The sequence below is a fragment of the Ranitomeya imitator genome, chromosome 5 (assembly GCF_032444005.1).
Source record: "Ranitomeya imitator isolate aRanImi1 chromosome 5, aRanImi1.pri, whole genome shotgun sequence".
NCBI classification, from domain to species: Eukaryota; Metazoa; Chordata; class Amphibia; order Anura; family Dendrobatidae; genus Ranitomeya; species Ranitomeya imitator.
Genome location: NC_091286.1, coordinates 202,536,728 through 202,555,814, shown reverse-complemented (window position 1 = coordinate 202,555,814; position 19,087 = coordinate 202,536,728). Strand labels below are relative to the sequence as shown.

At 45.3% G+C, this 19,087-nt stretch overlaps 1 long non-coding RNA gene across 1 annotated transcript; it reads right to left on the bottom strand.

Annotated features, from left to right (window-relative positions):
* Positions 1 to 17,041: 17,041 nt before the first annotated feature.
* Positions 17,042 to 18,609, bottom strand: LOC138680618 (uncharacterized). Its single transcript, XR_011321691.1, has 3 exons — positions 18,558 to 18,609; positions 17,358 to 17,424; positions 17,042 to 17,129 (listed from the first exon to the last, which is right to left on the bottom strand). It is a non-coding gene; the product is annotated as an uncharacterized lncRNA (long non-coding RNA).
* Between the last annotated feature and the right edge of the window lie 478 nt (positions 18,610 to 19,087).

The following is a 19,087-nucleotide window of genomic DNA, read 5'->3' as shown; positions in this document are numbered from 1 at the left end:
AACGGCGCGCCTTTTCTTCCAAGCTCCGCAGTGTGCCCAAACAGAGGTTTACCCCCACATACGGGGTATCGACATACTCAGGACAAATTGCACAACAACTCTTGGGGTCCATTATGTCTTGCTACCCTTGGGAAAATAAAAAATTGGGGGTAAAAAGATCAATTTTGTGAAAAAAAAATGATTTTTAATTTTTTCGGCTCTACGTTATAAACTTGTGTGAAGCACTTGGGGGTTCAAAGTGTTGACCACACACCTAGATAAGTTCCTTAGGGGGTCTAGTTTCCAAAATGGTGTCACTTGTGGGGGGTTTCCACTGTTTAGGCACATCAGGGGCTCTCCAAACGCGACATGGTGTCCGATCTCAATTCCAGAGAATTCTATGTTGAAAAAGTCAAATGGCGCTCCTTCCCTTCTGAGCTCTACTGTGCTCCCAAACAGAGGTTTACCCCCACATACGGGGTATCGACATACTCAGGACAAATTGCAAAACAACTTTAGGAGTCCATTATGTCTTGCTACCCTTGGGAAAATAAAAAATTGGGGGTGAAAATATCATTTTTGTGAAAAAAAAATGATTTTTAATTTTTTTGGCTCTACGTTATAAACTTGTGTGAAGCACTTGGGGGTTCAAAGTGTTGACCACACACCTAGATAAGTTCCTTAGGGGGTCTAGTTTCCAAAATGGTGTCACTTGTGGGGGGTTTCCACTGTTTAGGCACATCAGGGTCTCTCCAAACGCGACATGGTGTCCGATCTCAATTCCAGAGAATTCTATGTTGAAAAAGTCAAATGGCGCTCCTTCCCTTCTGAGCTCTACTTGTGCACCCAGTGGTCCCTCCCCACATATGGGGTATCGGCATTCTCCGGACAAATTGCACAACAAATTATGTGGTTCATTTTCTTTTTTTACACTTGTGAAAATAAAAAAAATTGGTTCTGAAGTAAAATGTTTGTGAAAAAAAGTAAAATGTTCATTTTTTCCTTCCACATTGCTTCAGTTCCTGTGCAGCAACTGAAGGGTTAATAAACTTCTTGAATGTGGTTTTGCGCACCTTGAGGGGTGCAGTTTTTAGAATGGTGTCAATTTTGGGCATTTTCTGCTACATAGACCCCTCAAACTGACTTCAAATGTGAGGTGGTCCCTAAAAAAAATGGTTTTGTAAATTTTTCTGTAAAAATAAGAAATTACTGGTCAAATTTTAACCCTTATAACTCCCTAATAAAAAATTTTTTCCAAAATTGTGCTGATGTAAAGTAGACATATGGGAAATGTTATTTATTGGCCATTTTGTGTGACATATCTCTTTGATGTAAGGGAATAAAAATTCAAATTTTGAAAATTGCTAAATTTTCAAAATTTTCGCCATATTTCCATTTTTTTAATAAATAAAAGCAAGTAATATCAAATAAATGTTACCACTACCATGAAGAACAATATGTGACGAAAAAACAATCTCAGAATCAGTGGGATCCGTTGAAGCGTTCCAGAGTTATAACCTCATAAAGGTACAGTGGTCAGAATTGTAAAAATTGGCCTGGTCATTAAGTACCAAATTGGCTCTGTCACTAAGGGGTTAACATCATATTGTGCTCTGAGTCATTCATAGCAGCACCGTATTCTGTTCTCAAGCAGCGACCGGCATAACGGTCGTTACATTTTGGCGTAGTCGGCAGGATACGGTGCTCGCTATGGATGTTAATGATGGAACAGAAGGCGCTGTCGCTCCTGCTGTAGTTATTCACCCCCCTCCCCCCAATGTTTCTGGTAGAGATCGATTAGTGGGTTGCTCTACCATGGGAGCGTGTTGTGAATTCTGTTTTTGGGCTCCCTCTGGTGGTTACTGATGGTACTGGGTGACTTGTGTTCTCTGCGGTCTCTGGTGTCCACCTGTTCCATCAGGATATGGGAGTTTCCTATTTAACCTGGCTTTCTTGTCATTTCCTCGCCGGCTATCAATGTAATCAGTGTGTCTTTTTACCTCTGCTACCCGCTTCTGTAATCTTCAGGACAAGCTAAGTTTTGATTTTCCTGTTCCACGTTTTGCTTAATTTTTGTCTCAGTCCAGCTTGCAGATATGTGATTTCTTGCTGCTGGTTGCTCTAGTGGGCTGAAATTACTCTTCATGTTCCATGAGTTGGCACATGAGTTCAAGTAATTTCAGGATGGTTTTTTGAAGGGTTTTTCGCTGACCGCGCAGTTCACTTTTGTATCCTCTGCTATCTAGCTTTAGCGGGCCTCATTTTGCTGAATCTGTTTTCATAACTACGTATGTGCTTTCCTCTCATTTCACCGTTATTACATGTGGGGGACTGCTATTTCTGTGGGGTGTTTCTCTGGAGGCAAGAGAGGTCTGTGTTTCTTCTAATAGGGGAAGTTAGTCCTTCGGCTGGCGCGAGACGTCTAGGAATCATCGTAGGCACGTTCCCCGGCTACTGCTAGTTGTGTGTTTAGGTTCAGGATCGCGGTCAGCTCAGGTTCCATCACCCTAGAGCTTGTTTTGTTTTTGTGCTTGTCCTTTTGTGATCCCCTGCCATTGGGATCATGACAGTATAGCCGGCCTAAAAGTGGTAATCGTATTGGCTGAAGTAGGAGGAATTGTAGTCTGAGGAAGTTTTTTTTTTTATTTTTTCCTTTTTTTTTTCCCTCCTCAGAGTTTGCTGCCTAGCCTTAATTGCAGCCTGGCTGCTTCTTACCTCCTCTTAATCCTTGAATGGCTTTGACCTCAGCTGTTTATCATGGACGTCCAGAGTTTGGCTTCCAGCCTGAATAATCTTGCTGCTAAGGTTCAAAATATACAAGATTTTGTTGTACATGCTCCTATGTCTGAACCTAGAATTCCTATCCCAGAGTTTTTTTCTGGAGATAGATCTAGTTTTCTGAATTTTAGGAACAATTGCAAGTTGTTTCTTTCTTTGAAATCTCGCTCCTCTGGAGACCCTGCTCAGCAGGTCAAGATTGTTATATCTTTCCTGCGGGGTGACCCTCAGAATTGGGCATTTGCATTGGCACCAGGGGATCCTGCGTTGCTCAATGTGGATGCGTTTTTTCTGGCATTGGGTTTGCTCTATGAGGAACCTAACCTAGAAATTCAGGCTGAAAAAGCTTTATTGGCTCTCTCTCAGGGGCAAGATGAAGCAGAAATATATTGTCAGAAATTTCGGAAATGGTCGGTGCTTACTCAGTGGAATGAGTGCGCCCTGGCTGCAAAATTCAGAGATGGCCTTTCTGAGGCCATTAAAGATGTTGTGGTGGGGTTCCCTGCGCCTACAGGTCTGAATGAGTCCATGACTATGGCTATTCAGATTGATCGGCGTTTACGGGAGTGCAAACCTGTGCACCATTTGGCGGTGTCTTCTGAACATGCACCTGAGACAATGCAATGTGATAGAATTCAGTCCAGAAGTGAACGGCAAAACTATAGGCGGAAAAATGGGTTGTGTTTTTATTGTGGTGATTCAGCTCATGTTATATTAGCATGCTCTAAACGCACAAAAAAGGTTGATAAGTCTGTTGCCATTAGTACTTTACAGTCTAAGTTCATTCTGTCTGTGACTCTGATTTGTTCATTATCATCCATTTCCGTCGATGCCTATGTGGATTCAGGCGCTGCCCTGAGTCTTATGGATTGGTCATTTGCCAATCGCTGTGGGTTTAGTCTGGAGCCTCTGGAAGTTCCTATTCCTTTGAAAGGAATTGACTCTACACCTTTGGCTATGAATAAACCTCAGTACTGGACACAAGTGACCATGCGTATGACTCCCGTTCATCAGGAGGTGATTCGCTTCCTGGTACTGTATAATTTACATGATGTCTTAGTGCTTGGTCTGCCATGGTTACAAACTCATAACCCAGTCCTGGACTGGAAAACAATGTCTGTGTTAAGCTGGGGATGTCAGGGGGTTCATGATGATACACCTCCGATTTCTATCGCTTCATCTACTCCTTCTGAGGTTCCTGTATTTTTGTCTGATTATCGGGATGTTTTTGAGGAGTCTAAGCTCAGTTCGCTTCCTCCTCACAGGGATTGCGATTGTGCTATAGATTTGATTCCTGGCAGTAAATTTCCTAAAGGTCGTTTGTTCAATCTGTCAGTGCCAGAGCATACTGCTATGCGGAATTATGTTAAGGAGTCCTTGGAAAAGGGACATATCCGTCCATCTTTGTCCCCTTTGGGAGCAGGTTTTTTTTTCGTGGCCAAAAAAGATGGTTCCTTGAGGCCTTGTATAGATTATCGTCTTTTGAATAAGATTACAGTCAAATATCAGTATCCTTTGCCATTGTTGACTGATTTGTTCGCTCGCATTAAGGGGGCTAGATGGTTCACTAAGATTGATCTTCGGGGTGCGTATAATCTTGTGCGGATAAAGCAGGGTGATGAGTGGAAAACCGCATTTAATACGCCTGAGGGCCATTTTGAGTATTTGGTTATGCCTTTTGGACTTTCTAATGCTCCTTCTGTCTTCCAGTCCTTTATGCACGATATTTTCCGTGAATATCTGGATAAATTTATGATTGTGTATTTGGATGATGTTTTGTTTTTTTCTGATGACTGGGAGTCCCATGTTCAGCAGGTCAGGAAGGTGTTTCAGGTCCTGCGGGCCAATTCTTTGTTTGTAAAAGGTTCAAAGTGTCTCTTTGGAGTCCAGAAGATTTCTTTTTTGGGGTATATTTTTTCCCCTTCTACTATTGAGATGGATCCCGTCAAGGTTCAGGCTATTTGTGACTGGACGCAGCCTACATCTCTTAAGAGTCTACAGAAGTTCTTGGGCTTTGCTAATTTTTATCGTCGTTTCATAACTAATTTTTCTAGTGTTGTTAAGCCTTTGACGGATTTGACTAAGAAGGGTGCTGATGTTGCTGATTGGTCTCCTGCGGCTGTGGAGGCCTTTCAGGAACTAAAGCGCTGGTTTTCTTCTGCTCCTGTGTTGCTTCAGCCAGATACTTCGCTTCCTTTTCAGGTTGAGGTTGATGCTTCCGAGATTGGAGCGGGGGCGGTTTTGTCACAGAGAAGCTCCGATGGCTCAGTGATGAAGCCATGTGCGTTCTTTTCTAGAAAATTTTCGCCCGCTGAACGGAATTATGATGTTGGTAATCGGGAGCTTTTGGCCATGAAGTGGGCATTTGAGGAGTGGCGTCATTGGCTTGAGGGTGCTAGACATCGTGTAGTGGTCTTGACTGATCACAAAAATCTGATTTACCTTGAGTCTGCCAAGCGTCTGAATCCTAGACAGGCTCGTTGGTCACTGTTTTTCTCCCGTTTCAATTTTGTGGTTTCATACCTGCCAGGTTCAAAGAATGTGAAGGCGGATGCTCTTTCTAGGAGTTTTGTGCCTGACTCCCCTGGAAATTCTGAGCCCACTGGTATCCTTAGGGATGGGGTGATTTTGTCGGCTGTCTCCCCAGACTTGCGACGTGCTTTGCAGGAGTTTCAGGCGGATAAACCTGATCGTTGTCCGCCTGAAAGACTGTTTGTTCCGGATAATTGGACCAGTAGAGTCATCTCCGAGGTCCATTCTTCTGCGTTGGCAGGTCATCCTGGAATATTTGGTACTAGAGACTTGGTGGCCAGGTCTTTTTGGTGGCCTTCCTTGTCGAGGGATGTGCGTTCTTTTGTGCAGTCTTGTGAAGTTTGCGCTCGGGCTAAGCCTTGCTGTTCTCGGGCCAGTGGATTGTTGTCACCTTTGCCTATCCCGAAGAGGCCTTGGACGCACATTTCCATGGACTTTATTTCGGATCTCCCTGTCTCTCAAAAAATGTCCGTCATCTGGGTTGTGTGTGACCGCTTTTCTAAGATGGTTCATCTGGTACCCTTGCCTAAGTTACCTTCCTCCTCTGAGTTGGTCCCTCTGTTTTTTCAGAACGTGGTTCGTTTGCATGGGATTCCGTAGAACATCGTTTCTGACAGGGGATCCCAGTTTGTGTCTAGATTTTGGCGGACGTTCTGTGCTAAGATGGGCATTGATTTGTCCTTTTCGTCTGCATTCCATCCCCAGACGAATGGCCAGACGGAACGAACTAATCAGACCTTAGAAACTTATTTAAGGTGTTTTGTTTCTGCTGATCAAGATGACTGGGTTACCTTTTTGCCTCTTGCCGAATTTGCCCTTAATAATCGGGCTAGTTCTGCTACCCTGGTTTCTCCTTTCTTTTGTAATTCGGGGTTTCATCCTCGTTTTTCCTCTGGTCAGGTGGAGCCTTCTGATTGTCCTGGAGTGGACATGGTGGTGGATAGGTTGCATCAGATTTGGAGTCATGTGGTGGACAATTTGAAGTTGTCCCAGGAGAGGGCTCAGCAGTTTGCTAATCGCCGTCGCCGCGTGGGTCCTCGACTTCGTGTTGGGGACTTGGTGTGGTTGTCTTCTCGTTTTGTTCCTATGAAGGTCTCTTCTCCTAAGTTCAAGCCTCATTTCATCGGTCCCTATAGGATCTTGGAAATTCTTAACCCTGTGTCGTTTCGTTTGGATCTCCCGGCATCGTTTGCTATTCATAATGTGTTCCATCGGTCGTTGTTGCGGAAGTATGAGGTACCTGTTCCTTCGCTTGAGCCTCCTGCTCCGGTGCTGGTGGAGGGAGAATTGGAGTATGTTGTGGAGAAGATCTTGGATTCTCGTGTTTCCAGACGGAAACTCCAGTATTTGGTCAAGTGGAAGGGTTATGGTCAGGAGCATAATTCTTGGGTGGTTGCCTCTGATGTTCATGCTGCTGATTTGGTCCGTGCATTTCATAGGGCTCATCCTGGTCGCCCTGGTGGTTCTCGTGAGGGTTCGGTGACCCCTCCTCAAGGGGGGGTACTGTTGTGAATTCTGTTTTTGGGCTCCCTCTGGTGGTTACTGATGGTACTGGGTGACTTGTGTTCTCTGCGGTCTCTGGTGTCCACCTGTTCCATCAGGATATGGGAGTTTCCTATTTAACCTGGCTTTCTTGTCATTTCCTCGCCGGCTATCAATGTAATCAGTGTGCCTTTTTACCTCTGCTACCCGCTTCTGTAATCTTCAGGACAAGCTAAGTTTTGATTTTCCTGTTCCACGTTTTGCTTAATTTTTGTCTTAGTCCAGCTTGCAGATATGTGATTTCTTGCTGCTGGTTGCTCTAGTGGGCTGAAATTACTCCTCATGTTCCATGAGTTGGCACATGAGTTCAAGTAATTTCAGGATGGTTTTTTGAAGGGTTTTTCGCTGACCGCGCAGTTCACTTTTGTATCCTCTGCTATCTAGCTTTAGCGGGCCTCATTTTGCTGAATCTGTTTTCATAACTACGTATGTGCTTTCCTCTCATTTCACCGTTATTACATGTGGGGGGCTGCTATTTCTGTGGGGTGTTTCTCTGGAGGCAAGAGAGGTCTGTGTTTCTTCTAATAGGGGAAGTTAGTCCTTCGGCTGACGCGAGACGTCTAGGAATCATCGTAGGCACTTTCCCCGGCTACTGCTAGTTGTGTGTTTAGGTTCAGGATCGCGGTCAGCTCAGGTTCCATCACCCTAGAGCTTGTTTTGTTTTTGTGCTTGTCCTTTTGTGATCCCCTGCCATTGGGATCATGACAGGAGCGCTGCTTAATCACCTGGCCAAGTTTGATGGATACAATCTGCTGCTCAGTGAATGGGAAGGCAGGTTAAAGAATGCCATTGCCTTGCTCGGTGTTAGCTCCCGACTGCAGCCAGAAGTCGCATTGAATGCTTTGGGGGGGATGCCCGCAAAATTGTCTTGTTGAAATCCGAAGATAAGCGAAGAACAGTTGATAACATCATTCGGATGTTGAAAAAAGCATTTGATCACGTGGTGGCGGCAGAGCAGCTGCGAGTACAGTTTTTCGCTCGGACCCAGAGAGATGGAGAAAGTCTGATTCAGTATGCTATAGCGTTGGAGGAGCTGCATCAGGAGGTTAAAAGGAAGTCACCTGTGACTGTGGGTACTGAGGCCGAGGTTGATATCATTCTTCAGGATCAGTTCATTGAGGGGATCCAAAGTGAGACACTAAAGAGTGAATTGTTACTGAAAGCACGAAGTATTCCTGATATTACATATGCTGAAATTCAGGAAGAAGCAGTAGCACGGACCTTAGAAGTGAAGCCCGTTCAGCAGTGGAGTAACCTGCAAGTGGCTGATACACGAGGGTCGGGGCCAGATCCCATCCAGACACAGCTGGCGGCTTTACAGAAAACCGTGGAAAGCCTGGCAGAGCAGATGCAGGTTCAGGAAACGCCTCCGATGTACCCGGCACTGCCTAACACCTCTATTCCGTAGTATGGGCGGTTACCCTATACCTCAAGGGAAATGTCGACCACAAAAGTATCGGAACTCAGTATCGGAATTCCGATACCGCAAGTATCGGCCGATACCCGATATTTGCGGTATCGGAATGCTCAACACTACTCATCATCAGTAAAAGAGAGGCCCTCCCTGTAGTTGGGCATACGGCGGGGGCAGGAACGAAAATCAGTGCCCAATGTCTGTTCTGAGGATCTGATTGAGAACAGTTCCACTTTGGAGGTGCAGTTTGCAGGCAAGAAGGTGGCGTGCCTGGTGGATACCGAGTCGGAGGTGACTACGATGCCAATGAAGTTTTTTAAGGCGCACTTCGAAGGGACTGTCAAACCGGAGTCGGGACATCTATTAAAAGGCAGCCAATAATGAGGAAATCCCAGTGGCGGGCATTGCGTGGATGAAGGTACAGCTGTGTGGTCAGGAGTTGGGGACCAAGGGAGTGGTGCTTGTGAAGACGCAGGCGAGACCAAACCTTCTGGTGGTTCTGGGAATGAACATCCTGAGATGTTTGAACGTGATGGTCTGCGTTATTGGAAGCGGGCGACGTCCCACAAAGTCACTCAAAGAGTCCTGCAGCAGGTGGTCCGTTCATGCGGCATTTAGAAGAGTTTGGCAGAAGGAAGAACAGTGGGAGTGGTGTATGTCCCACACGGGCTTGCTGTTGTGATCTGTTCGGGTCAAGAGAAGCTTGTATTGATGCCGGTAGGGAAAAACAGAAAACTGAATGGTGTGGATGTGATTCTGGAACCGACCAGTCAGTCCAAAGATGCGGATAGTCTAATGGTAGCCCGAACAGTGACCGTTGTACGAGATGGAAGTATACCAATAAGGTCCTTGAATCTGCAAGATCATGAGATGACTTTGGCGGCAGGCACCAAGCTGGCTGATGAATATGTGTGCGGCGAGAGAGTCATTCCCAAAAGTCAGTTTACACTGAGAGCAGACCGCAGGACTGCCTGGACCCTGTCAATGCAGACGACAACCGAAGAGTCCCCCACACCTGCGTGGAATGGCAGGAAGATCATGGAGATTATAGGGATGGATGAGTCCCAGTTAACATTCACGCAGGCGCGCAGGCTGGAGGATACACTGTGGGAATATCAGGCTGCTTTCTCCAGGGATGATGAAGACTTTGGTTGCACAAAGGCAGTGGAACATGAAATACCCACAGGAGATACCCCTCCGATTCGAGAGAGATATCGTCAGATTCCGCCGAACCTCTATCAAGAGGTTAAGGGGATGATAGAGCAAATACTAGACAATGGGGTGATCCGCCAGAGTAAGAGTCCTTGGGCCGCACCGGTCGTGTTGGTACAGAAAAAGCATGGATCCATACGGTTTTGTGTTGATTACCACAAGCTGAATGCACATACTGTACGTGATTCTTATCCGTTTCCAAGAATCGAGGAATCCTTGTCCGCACTAGGGAAGGCAAAGTATTTCTCTACGCTTGACTTAGCCAGTGGCTACTGGCAGGAGCCTGTGGTGGCTCGAGATTGGCAGAAGACAGCATTCATCTTGCGGATGGGTCTCTTCGAGTTTAACCGGATGCCCTTTGGACTGAGTAATGCCCCAGGAACTTTTCAGCGAATGATGGAGTATTGCTTGGGTGATAACAATTTCGAATCTGTATTGATCTAGCTGGATGATGTAATCGTATTCGGAAATTCATTCGATGATCACCTAAAAAAGCTGTGGCAAGTGTTGCACCGACTGAGAGACAATGGACTTAAGATCAAGCCAAAAAAATGTCAACTGTTCCGGATGCAGATTGAGTATCTGGGGCATGTAGTGTCGGCTGAGGGTGTGCTTCCGGCACCGAGTAAAATTGAGGCCATTCAAGGGTGGCCCAGACCCAAGACCCGGAGAAAAGTACAGGCATTTCTCAGTCTAGCCGTATACTATCACCGATTTGTAAAAGACTTTGCTAAAGTGGCTGAGCCACTGAACGAGCTGTTGAGAGGGATGGCGCGAGGGCCCAAGAACCAACCTATCCAGTGGATAGATCGACAATAACAGGCATTCGATTGGATCCAGGATGCCCTTGTACAGGCACCTTTGTTGGTGTATGCACGTTTTGACCGACCTTTCATTCTGTATACTGACGGGAGCCTCCATGACCTGGGAGCTGTGTTACCCCCAGAGCAGGAGGGGCGTGAATGGGTTATTGCATATGCCAGTCGGTCTCTACGAGACACCAAGCGAAACCCAGATAATTATAGCTCGTTTACGTTAGAGATGTTGGCCTTGGTGTGGGCTATGACTGAGAAATTTGCAGAGTACCTTTGCTGGCTGAGATTTTTGTGATGACTGACAATAACCCGCTGGCACACCTGGAGAATGCCAGGCTGGGAGCCTTAGAGCAGAGGTGGGTAGCGCGGATGTCCAAGTTTAATTACCGGATTCGGTTCCGTTCTGGTAAAGAGAACTCCAATGCCGACGCACTGTCACGAGTGACTTGTGGTACTCCCAGGCATGTTGTGGATGAAGACCTTGAGGATACCGAGATTCCTGACCTGAGACGATTAACTGTGTTCGTTGATGTGGCACAGTTAAGTGGGGTGGCGACACGGGTCGCCACGTTGCTGGGAAAGACTCGTCAGGAGTAAGCTTATTTACAGGATGCGGACTTCGAGCTATCACGAGTTAAGAAGTGGCTGAGTCAAAAGTCCTTGCCCGACGGAAGGGCAAGAGCTCGGCTGAGTGCAGAGGGGCAGAAACTGCTACGGCAGTGGGATCGATTGGCCATAACAGGAGGGGTACTGTATCGCTGGATCTACATAGCGGCAGAGTTGGGGTACCGTTGGCAGGTGGTGATCCCAGCCTCAATGGCTCCGGACATTGCCCGAGAGGCTCATATGCAGGGTGCACATTTTGGAACTGAAAAAACTTATAGATGGTTGGCGATGGCCTGAGTTTCTCCCTGAACTTATGTGGGCTTATAATAACAGAGTTCATAACACTACACAGGGTTCACGCCTTATGCGATGATGTTCGGCCAGCCTGAATGAGAAATCGAGGAGCTGAGTCTGACGATACCGGATGAGCCGCAGTATCGTACAGCCAGTGAGTGGGTCCAGAGTCACTGAAGAAAACTGTGAGAGATCCTTCAGATAGTGAAAGAGCATGTACAGGATCATCCACACCGAGATCAAAAACCAGTGCACGGGGATGAGTTCCAGGTGGGTGACAGGGTGCTAGTGCAGGTTACACGTCCAGAAGGGAAGTTGAGTGACAGGTGGGAGGATACACCTTACACAATATTGGAAAGGGGGTTCCCAGGAGGAAGTGGGCACACGGTGGTCCCTGAGGGGTGTATCGGACCTCGTTGTACGATGCATCGGAATTGGCTAAAGCGGTGTATATCCGATACACCTGTCTGTTCCCCTTAGTCATCCGATCCAACGATGGTGCAACCGAGCAATGTTGAGTGTTACTGTTGGGATGACTGTTATGGCGACCTCCCAGAAATGCAGAGTCTGACAGTGCAGACTCCAGATATGCCCACTGATGTTACTGTTCCACCAGATATGACAAATGTTTCATTGAACCCGACAGGTACTGGCTTATGGAGGTCAGAGAGGAGCACAGCCGGAATTACTCCAATACGATATAATCCTGATGAGTATGTGTTGCTTTTGAGTTGTGAGAAGCCATTTGTCGGGACGCCAAATTGAAAGTGGGGTGGAGTGTAAAATGGTGATGCTTTTTCTATCATAAACAGTGTTGATACAGTAACTGTGTTCAGCCACCGGAGGTCACCCTTGAGTAATAGACAGGATAATTACAATGTTGTTGCAGTAATTTTGTTCAGCCACCGGAGGTCACCCATGAGTAAAAGACAAGAAGATTCTAGAAACAGGACAGTTACCTCAGAGAGAGTTTCTGGGCGTTTGAAAAGAAGCAGCGCGGTGATGGAGAGTGGGGAATCCAGATCTTGAGGCATTCCTGTTTTGGGACTGTGTGACTTCAAGAAATCTATTCTTGTGAGTAAACAGAGAAGTGTGACTGGTCACCGACTGTGTAGTTAGCTAGGGATAGCTAGATAGGAATCACAGCCTAATTAAGGACAGTCTTGCATTAAGAATTGCCTGATAACTAATAGACACTGTGTGGATTCCTGCTCTTCACGATTCTGGCTATGGGATATTCCTGGAATTATTTGTGAACTTTATCTGGATCTGCATCAGAAGATTTGGTAGCTCAAATACCTATTTAATCCGCTCCTGGACATCTGTATAACAAATTCAGTTATTTACCGTTGAAGCATATATTGTGAAAGAGTACACTCTGAGCTCTCAACAATAAGACAGTGCACTGTGTATACATTGAGTATATACGGTGATATATATATATATATATATATATATATATATATATGTTGGGAAAAAACGGGTACCCGTGATTTATTGTAAACTAGGCGGGAGGCGGGTGTAAGATTGTATTCCTGAGAGGACCACATGTCACAGGCACAGCATAACCCAGTGTAGGCCCATTACAGTTAAGGGAGGGACTGGTATAGTTGTGGGGTAGTCGGATTCCTGTCTGTGAAGCGGGCACTTGGGGTCTCTCAGGCTGCATAACTTGTATTCTGTGAGTTGCGGCTGTTGTAGCCCATATTGTGTTGGGAGAGAAAATTCTGTAATTTTTTGCATAAGTTATAAAGAAAAGTTGGTTTAACATCATGTTGTGCTCTGAGTCACTTCGTTGTCACTTCGTTTTGTTAATGTCACGCCGTTTACAGGGATAAAGGGGCAGGACGGCGTACTGGAACCCGCACCTGTCCCTGCCACTATAAGGTGTCCTGGCTTTCCCTTATCTCGGGGGTACCTATGATGGTTAGGAGGCCCGAGCCGCCAGCGTATCCCTGTCTTCTGTGCAGGCCCTATCAGTGACCCCTCTCCCCCCAAGGGAGGTGGACTGCACCAGTGTATACATATCACAATTAACAGGTAAACAGACAAGGTAAAGGAAAACCACACTTAGCTTAATGCTGCAAGGCACAGCACAGCAGGAAGAAACACCAGATACAACGGACTCAGCTGTAGAACAACAGTTCCCAGCTAGCTCCTACTCCTAGCTTGGTCGCTGAAGAATGAACTAACACCGACAGTCAGCTGATGAACCAGGTGACCTCTTAAAGGATAGAGGGAGTGTTCACCACAAACATCAGCTGACGCAGCAGCAATGCAGTAACATCAGCGGCCACCGGGAAGGGGGGGAACTGCATTAACCCCCGATGACCAGAAAGGAAAAAAGGCTATAAAGGCACAGATGATTGGCCTCGGGGAGACCAAAACATCCAATACCGCAGAGACACCATCACGTGTTTCTCAACGCAATGATTCCAGAACACTGCCCCCATCCCTTATGGGAAATATGCAGATGCATGTAAAGAAGCTGCGGAGACACCATCACGTGTTTCTCGACGCAAGCAGTGAATAGCCAGGCCTTTCCCCGGGAAGGAACAACCACGGGAAGGGCAGCATCCTATGAAGGAAAGCCACCTATGCCAAGCATGGTATCCATCCACAGACAGCTGTTTCGGGGTTCTTGCCCCTCATCAGTGTGGAGTGGGAATCTGGCTATTAGGAGCAGTGCCTAGAAAGGAAAAAAGGTCTAAAACTGAGGCAAACCAGATCTGCCACAAATCCAAGCCATATTCTGTTCTCGAGCAGCAACCGGCATAACGGTCGTTACATGCCCAAGTAGTTAATATGATTATTTGAGGGATATTTTAATGAAAAATTAGATTTAAGATCATTCACCATTTGCAGGGGTAGGGAATATTCATGGCTTCAGATTTATCGAGATTTATCTTAAAATTGGACAAACTACTAAAACATGCCAGCTCAGACATCAGCAAAGGAAGCGAGATATGTGGATCAGTTAAATAAATTGGGTGTATTAAGTCAGGGAGGGGGGATTTAAGTCTATTGGCCAGAAGCTAGGCATATAATTTTAAATCTTCATTTACCTTATTTTTTGGACTATAAGACGCACCCCAAATTTTCAGAAGGAAAATCGGAAACAAAAATGTGTCAATTGGGGATCCGTCTTACAGCCCGAATTCAGCTTACCGGGGAAGGGTCACAGGGGTTGTTCGGTGGTCCAGGCTGGTGCGGTGCCCTCCGGGATATCTCATCCCTGGCTGGTACAGTGGTGCTGCTCTGTGGTGTGGCTGGGCTCCGCCGCCCCACAGACCACTGCCGCCACAGCAGCCCAACAGGCCACCGCTGCAACAGAGAGCCGCACCAGCCTGGGAAGGGAGGCTGCAGCGTCGGATCGGGACCGCCGCCACGTTATTTGTAATATATTCCGACTATAAGACGCACCCTCTTTTTCCCCAAAAATGTTTGGGGAAAAAAGTCAGAATTATACGGTAATCAAGATATAGGCCTATAGCTACAACATGAGTTGGGGTCTTGTTGTGAATTCTGCTCTTGGGCTCCCTCCGGTGGTTGTTGATGGTAATGCAGTTATTCCTGAGCAGCAGTCTTGGACAGGTGTTTCTGCTAATTGCAATTCTGACTGGGGTATTTAGCTGTGCAGGACTCATTAGTCCTTGCCAGTAGTCAATGTTCCTTTGGAAGTGTTGGTCCTCTGCCTGGCCTCTCCTGCTTGCTGCCAATTCAGCTAAGATAAGGGTTTGCTTCATTTTTTTAGACACACGGCTGTGTGTTTATTTTCTGGCTTATCTTGTTTCTATTTTGTTCCTGCTAGACTGTGCCTGATGTTTTTCTCAGTCTAGTTGGACTCGCTGGAGTCACAGATATACTCTCCACATCTTTAGTTAGGTGGTGGAGTTTTTGTATTTTTCTGCTGTGGATATTTTGTAGTGTTTTATGCTGACCGCATAGTTTCCTGTACTATCTTTTCCTATCTAGGTAGAAGTGGCCTCCTTTGCTTATCCCTGTTTTCTGTCTTCGTGTGTCTTTTCCTCTCCTACTCACAGTCATTATTTGTGGGGGCTACCTATCCTTTGGGGTTCTACTCTGAGGTAAGAGAGTTTTCCTATTTCCATCTTTAGGGAAATTTAGTCCTTAGGCTGTGTCGAGGTGTCTAGGTCTGGTTAGGCACACCCCACGGCTACTTCTAGTTGAGGTGATAGGATCAGGGTTTGCGGTCAGTAAAGTTACCACTGCTCCAGCGAAGGTCATTTCATGCTGCTCCAAGGCCACCTGATCATAACAGGGTCTTACCCTAGTTTGGGAATGACTGCAACATGTGCCATTATGGAATGGGGAGGAAAGAAAGTAGACTCTGATATGGAATTAAACGATTGTAATATTAACGGAGACAATTGTTCAAAAAATACTTGATAGAATTCTGCTGTGAAACCCTCAGGCCCTGGACTTTTATTGCTAGGGAGATCTCGAACAGAGGCTTCTAGTTCTTGATGTGAGAAAGGTTTTTCCAGGAATTTTACTGTTTCATTCTCCAATCTTTTGGAGAAAGTTGATGTATTAATATAATTTCCTGTGTGTAGGGCAGATGTAGAGAAAAGCGAAATCTATATATTGACTGCAAGTCACATAGACAGTACCACTATAAAAAGTCTCTAACAAAGCATAAGTGGAAAAAATAAAACGTAACTTTTATTGAAACTAAATCCACACAAAGAAAAACTAAACCAAACACCCAAGTGAATAAAAACTGGGGCAAAGTCTCAATCGCATGGTATGGTGACCACAGAGACTAGTTGTCCCCTCATAGTACTGAATGATTCCTCTATAGAATGCAGCACAGCATTGAGGGTGGCAGGACTTTGTGTCCCTCCTTTTTAGCATATAGGCACTCTATCTCCGTGCACAAGCAAGTCCCCTGAAGAATTGGCTTGGATGAAACATGTCGGGACGGACTATACAGGGAGAGTGCAGGGCATGTTTATACAGGGGTAGCTGTGGACTGCCCTTGTAAGGGCAGGAGTCTTGGGGATAGCATACTGATAGCCCCATAGGGACCGACATAGGGACTGTCGTCCCCTTTACTTACCGGATCACCCTCTGACTAGAGACCATCCGGTGCTCCTGTGCCTACACCGTGGAACTGGTGAGATTGTTCCTTTTTATACTATTTATATAGCCACCAGTAGCACTGTTTATACTATACGCTACTTCTGATGTTTTTTTTCTATTGTCTGCTCATATAACTAGGTTGGACGCTGTGTGTTGTTTGTGGTTTTTCGACTCCAGTTCTTTTAGTCATAACCTAGTTTTATTTGATTTCTCTAACATTCTATAGAGGAATCATTCAGTCCTATGAGGGGACAACTAGTCTCTGTGGTCACCATACCATGCGATTGAGACTTTGCCCCAGTTTTTATTCACTTGGGTGTTTGGTTTAGTTTTTCTTTGTGTGGCTTTTGTTTCAATAAAAGTTATGTTTTATTTTTTCCACTTATGCTTTGTTAGGGCAGATGTAGGCAAGTTATATACAGTAGCTTTGAATAATATGAATGGAAGACAGCTGCAATTTCAGGTGTGGTAAGAACCAATTTATCTTGAGTATTCTTAATACAGGGAATATCTGTTTTAGCATTAAGGGCTGTAGCTAACATTCTTCCCGGGATGTTTTCAAACTCATAGAACCTACTCTGACCTAACTGAAATAAACGTTTACATGAAGAATCAAGTCATTTTTTAGCTTCTAATCTTGCTTTGAGAGATCTCTGAGGGTTGCAGTAGAGGGCGCCTTTTTTATTAATTAATTAATAAATAATAAATTAATTTTTTATTAATTAAGTCAGATATAGAATCACTGCACTCAGTAGAAAGGTATGCTTTCAAGTGGATAAATTTTATTTGTGATGATTGGTGAGGCGACAGTTAAACGTTTCGGCCGAACTCCGGCCTTTATCATAAAGTCGCTAGAAAAAATAAAGAATATATACAATCAGAATACTTCATATATAAAAAACTATTTACACAACATATATACATCAAAAGAGAGCCAGCATATCCGGGTTTGTATAGGTGCAATTATACAGATGCAATAAGGCTAGAGACATCAAGGATCAAAGGTACTGGGTATCGATCAGTACATAAATTGGGATAGAATATAGAGTTACAAACAATAGAGATACACTAAAACATACCCTTTATGGTCATCTAGAAAATATTGGCACCATGTATGTTAATTTTTCCAATTGGACGCAATGTATCCTAAAGGTAAGGATAAGGGGAGGCGGTGTTAGGAAGGTTTATATAACTGCCATAGATATAGGGAACAAGTGCAGAACAATTGGAGGAAAAATGAATACGGTCTGTACTGGTGCACCTCAGAGTAATGTAATGTGACTCAGGGTAAAGGAGAAGTAAGAAGGGAAAAAAAAGGAAAAAAAGGGAAAAAAGGAAGGAAGGGAAAACACATAGGTACCAGCTTGATGGATGATCCAGTGGGGGGTTTGCAGCAGGTCAGGGGAGCAATGTCCTGACAGTGGCACCTTGGGCTATAGGGGGTAACATAATTAGCGTGAGGATAGGTCATAATCTAAGGCTTTATTGTAGGTAGGCAGATGTATGCAGCGAAAGTACTTACAAATATTGGTGGCGCAGCGGTCATGCGGGAGCACAGGCGTGCTGGTGCAGTGTGTGTGTACTGCACGAGTGGGGGAACCCTTTTGGCTGCGCGCTGTCCGGTCATGTGACCGGAAATGGATCCGGAGTACTTGCGCGTGCGTTGTGGCCAGCCTGGTGTTCATAGACACCTGCGCATGCGTGGACATTGGGCGCCCGCTCTATGCGGTGGTGTAGAATGCCCTGACAGATTGCGGTCAGAGGGGAGGGAGGATGCCGATCGTATGGCGCCAGCGTTGATAGGCATTTCTGCGCCTGCGTGGATGAAAAGCAGCTCATTGCTGCTTAGGAGGAAAGGAGACTTCTGATGGAGATATGAAAGTCCAAATTCTGGAAGTCAAAACACTGCGTCCCTGTATATCAGGACCAGTGTAGGCAGAATATAACCATCTAAAGACAATATTAGTTGTATGCTAATTAATGTATGGTTCAATAGGCAAACAGTATAATATGCAATGGTACAATGAAAAAAACGGCATTTGTAGGAGTCCAAACAAAAGACAAAGTAGTTTAAATGCAAAGAAAACCCGGAAAAAAGGGGGTGGAAAAAAAAGGGAAAAGGAAAATACGGGAAAAAAAATGAAGAACCAAGCATAAAACGGGACAAAAAGGAGAAAAGAAATAAAAGAAAAAAAAGGGGGGGGGGGGGATTGGAAAACATGAAATAAGAGAAACAAAAGAAACAAAAGAAAAAGGGAGGCGTTTTGGGTAAATCTTACCGCCCCAGAAGAAGGATGAAGAGACTGAGACAAACGATTTTTCAATGGGTCTAGGGAAAGAAAAATATCAGATTAGCCAATCTATTTCGCGATTCAGCCCTTTAGGATATAGGGTATCAAGGGTGTAGATCCAGAACGTTTCCCTTTGTTTCAATAAACGAATGTGGTTACCTCCTCTTTTTGGTCTTGGTACTTTTTCAATGATTTGGTACCTTAACTGGGATACATTATGTTTGGCTTCTTTGAAATGTGCTGGTAGGGGTAGCCATATCTTTTCGCATCGAATAGTAGATTTATGTGCAGAGATGCGATCACGTATGGCTTGGGTGGTCTCACCCACGTACAGTAGTCCACATGGGCATTTTATAATGTATACGACAAAATTAGTGTCACATGTGAAAAAATCTCTGATAGGGTATGATTTGCCTGTCCGGGGGTGTATGACCTTATTGCCTTTAATAATGTTTGAACAACTAAGGCATGGGAAGGTGCCAGTTCTGCGGAGTCCTGTAAGGGTACGTGTAGATGTT